Genomic DNA, 4,418 nt, shown 5'->3' with positions numbered 1-4,418 from the left:
GCCACACAGCTGTCAAAGGCACAAGGGTGCTGCTCTCCCCCAATGCCAACCCTAAACCATACAAAGAACTCAAGTGAAGAGTAAAAGGAAATCCACCTTTGGCCAACTTGATAATATCTTTTAAAATTACAACATACTTACAATGAGCACCTGTAACTATATAAATGTAATGGTTAAGAGTGTTTGACTTGGATCTGGAAGAGCGAGATTCATTTCTGCGCCCACTTGAATAAACACAGTGGGGCTTACTTCTAAGTAAAAATGATAGGATTATTGAGTTACTACAGCTAAATCATACCTCCTCTTTCCTATAGTTAACCATTACATATGTGAGACTATGTCTCACTTCTATGGAGAAATCAGCAAATATTATGTCCAGGATTATTATGTTTTATTTAAGCTATGTCTGACTTATTCCCTAGTACACAGAAAGAACCTCCCTGACCTGGAGCAGCATATTTAAGTATAATGGATAATAGTCATTGCCTAAAGATCTCCAGAGTTTCCTCTTTTAAAAATAAAACCAATTCTGTAAACTGTACGCTCCTATTGCTCAGAGAAAAAGACAAAGCAGTTGGGGAAAAGAAAAAAGCCAAAATGTTATAAAAACGAGTCTTTCAGACCATATGATCAGTTCTAAATATTGTAGCAGGACGTTCCACAAGTTCTTCCAGTATTCCACTGGTTTGGGGACTAATTCACACAAAATATATTTAAATCTCTTGGTTTTTATAAAAGAAGGGATTTGCTTAACTCAAAATTCCTTCTCCTTTTGATCATCCACATGTACACAGGTTCCACCTCCCCACTCAAAGTGAAATTGGGGCTGGAAGTATGCAACAATCCCACATATACCCTGCTAACTGGATAATCAATGCAAGGATATCTGTGTTATCAACTATTCTACTGATCTCTTCTCCCCCAGCCTCTGTCATGAAAGGCACAGTCCTGAATTCAGAAAGAAAATAAACATCTGGTCTTCTTCAAAGTACTCCTAAGCTTTTTCTTTTAATTCTTATCCCTGTGGGGGTCATTTTCTTGCATAAACCCCTATCAAATTTTCAGATACTTTAAATAAATAAAATTAAATAAAAAGTTCTAGTCCAGCTCAGTCTGTTCTTGGGGCAGTTTGCCACCAAGAATCTCCTCTCCCTCCCACCCTGACAATGAAAATTTTCAGACACGTGAAGAAACCAGATCCTACACATACATACACACACTTATGATGCCAGCCAAATATTTTTTGGGAGCAGTTTGCCACCAATAATCTCTTCTCCCCCCCCAAACAGTAAAAAGGCCCACTTTGGTCAAGAAACCAGATTCCATACACACACACCTTATGATGCCCACCAAACATTTTGCGGGGCAGTTTGCCACCAAGAATTTTCTCTCCCTTCCCAACCCCCTACAAAAAATAGGGCCCAGTCTGGCCTATAAAGAAATCAAACATGCTTTTAGAGTAGCTTACCACCAATCTTCTAACTGATATTGTTGTTGTTATGTCCCTTCAAGTCAATTACGACTTATGGCAACCCTATCAATCAGTGACCTCCAATAACATCTGTCATGAACCACCCTGTTCAGATCTTGTAAGTTCAGGTCTGTGGCTTCCTTTATGGAATCAATCCATCTCTTGTTTGGCCTTCCTCTTTTTCTACTCCCTTCTGTTTTTCCCAGCATTATTGTCTTTTCTAGTGAATCCTGTCTTCTCATGATGTGTCCAAAGTATGATAACCTCAGTTTCATCATTTTAGCTTCTAGTGATAGTTCTGCTTTAATTTGCTCTAACACCCAATTATTGTCTTTTTTGCAGTCCATGGTATGCGCAAAGCTCTCCTCCAACACCACATTACAAAAGGGTTTATTTTTCTCTTATCCAAGTTTTTCACTGTCCAACTTTCACATCCATACATAGAGATCAGGAATACCATAGAATCATAAAATAATAGAGTTGGAAGGGACCTATAGGCCATTGAGTCCAACCTCCTGTTCAGTGCAGGTATCGAACTTAAAGCATATCTGACAGGTGGTTTTCTGTTTCTTGAATGCCTCCAGTGTTGGGGAGCCCACCACCTCCCTAGGTAATTGTTTCCTCTGTCATACTGCTCTAACATATTGCTCTAGCGTACTGCTTTAATATGTCTATATTGTTATGGGTTTGAGGATTGAGATAGATGATTCCGGTCCCCTTCCAGCCTCTGATTTGGAACCCTGCACCTGGAGGTGGGCTCTGCAGCAGAGAAACCTGCTCTGCTGGTCAGGTGAGTCTCCTTTGTTAATCTAATAGAGTGGGCAAGTGGGCTAATGTGTTTGTCAAGTGGCCATTAACTGGCAAATGGGCCAGGGATATTCTATTGTTATTGAAACTCTTCAGGAGAGCCCCCCCTCCTGGGGCCTAAGAGAGGCTTGTGTTTTTAGCTAGTCAGAGGAAAGGCTGGGAACTGGGGAAACACGCAGACAGGCCTGCTCGCTCCATGATGGTGTCAGGATGCCTCCTATAAGCCTGATGGTAAAGCAAGATCTGTTGGACTGCAAATGCTTCGAACCCCTCCATCTTAAGCTCAGGTTGAAATATGTATAAATTAACCATTTTTTGTAAAAAACACCATAGACTCTGTTGACCTTCTTTTCAAGGCAACCAAACCCTGGGCAAGCACAGCACCCCTGGAGATTTCTCACCACTCAGAGATTGGGGTGGTGTGCAACACTGATGTTAGTAGTAGGATTGAGTTTCCTGGAAGAAGAACTGGGAGCAAGGTGTGCCTGAGTCAAAAAGGAGGGAGAACTAGCAGCACTCATGGAGCAGATGGCACCATGAAGACCGTCAGCAAAGGCAATGAGAGCACCAGGAAAACCAGCAATGATGGAAGCCTCTTTGGAGAGAAAAAGGAGGCCCCATGGGAAGAAGTGAGAGCTCTGTGTGATCAGCTGCTACAAGGGGTTATGAGTGATCTGGGAGCCCAACTGCAGAGCACCCAGAATGGAGTAGCTAAAGAGATCCAGGAAGTTGATGAGCAGCTGAAGCGCTTGGACTGTGTTGAGCTGCCGTCAGTAGGAAGAAGAGGCCTTGATTGTCCAGGAGCCTGCAAGTGGGGGAGATGCCAGAAAGATGGAGGTGAAGCCCCAAAGACTGGAGGAGGACAGGCTGGAAAAGAAAAGGAAGGTGTCACAGAGGAAACTGGAGCACAGGCTGGAGAAGAGATGTTGCTCATAGATTTCTCTGCTCCATGTGCGCCTGCTGTTGAGAAGTAGTACAGGAGGAAGAAAGGGCCTTGGAGAAAGGGGAACTACAGGCTGGAGAAGAGCAGCTGTTGATAGATTTCTTTACCCCATGTGTGCCAGCTGTGGAAGTGAAAGTGCAGGAGAAGTCATGTGTGCGTGTGGAGAAGCTGCCCGTGCCTGGAGAGCAAAGGAAAAATGTTTGTGCTTTTGAGGTCTGCTGTGCTGCAGTGTCACGAGGCAGGACAAAGGAGCTCAGGTACTGAGGCTATAATCTGGCTTAAACATGTTGGGAACTCATTATCTTGGGCACTGCTGAGTATGAAGACTAGGTAAGCGGTTTGGATGCAGAACTTTGACTGGGAGCTCCAAGAAAGAAGAGGAAGCCTAATGAGAAATTAATTGAAAACTTGCTGTAAAGGAATGGACGGTTTTTGTACTTGGGTTGTGTGGAAATGCGACTGTACTATGACTATGCTTTTGATTATTATGTGTATTTCAATGTCTTATTAACCTATATATGTTATTTCTTTATAGGAAAAGCTGTTATGCTGTTGTTTGTTTGCAGGTCTGGGACAGACCTTTGTCAGGGAAGGGGGTAGTGTTATGGGTTTGCGAGCTGAGATAGATGATTTCTATGAGTCCCCTTCCAGCCTCTTACTTGGAATCCTGCACCTGAAGGTGGGATCTGAAGCAGAGAAACCTTCCCCACTGGTCAAATGAGTCTCTTTTATTAATCTAATAGAGTGGCCACGTGGGCTAATGGGTCTGCCAAGTGCCCATTAAGTGGCAAATGGGCCAGGGAGATCCTACTGTTATTGAAACTCTTCAGGACAGCCCCCCCCATCTTAAGCTCAGGTTGGAATGTGCATAAATAAAAAACGTATTTCTTAAAAGACACCACAGCAACCGCTGACCTTCTTTCCAAGGAAAACCCTGGCTACATGCAGGTCTGTCTTGGTATCAGGCAGCTTCCTATGTACCTCTGCTTCTTATGATGGCATCATACTTGGCAGCAAGAGAGATTCAGGGAAGCCATGACTATAGGAAGTAATGCAGGAAGATGTGTAATGGTGAACAGGATTCCAGTTATTGTAAGTGGCATTGAAGTGGTTCCCAGAAGAACTTGCCCAGATTTTCTTTTAATCCTTTATTTAATATCCGATTCATATTCATTATACATAAAGTGTTAAGCTTAC

The sequence above is a fragment of the Rhineura floridana genome, chromosome 2 (assembly GCF_030035675.1).
Source record: "Rhineura floridana isolate rRhiFlo1 chromosome 2, rRhiFlo1.hap2, whole genome shotgun sequence".
NCBI lineage: Eukaryota > Metazoa > Chordata > Lepidosauria > Squamata > Rhineuridae > Rhineura > Rhineura floridana.
Note: the sequence above shows the minus strand (reverse complement) of the source record.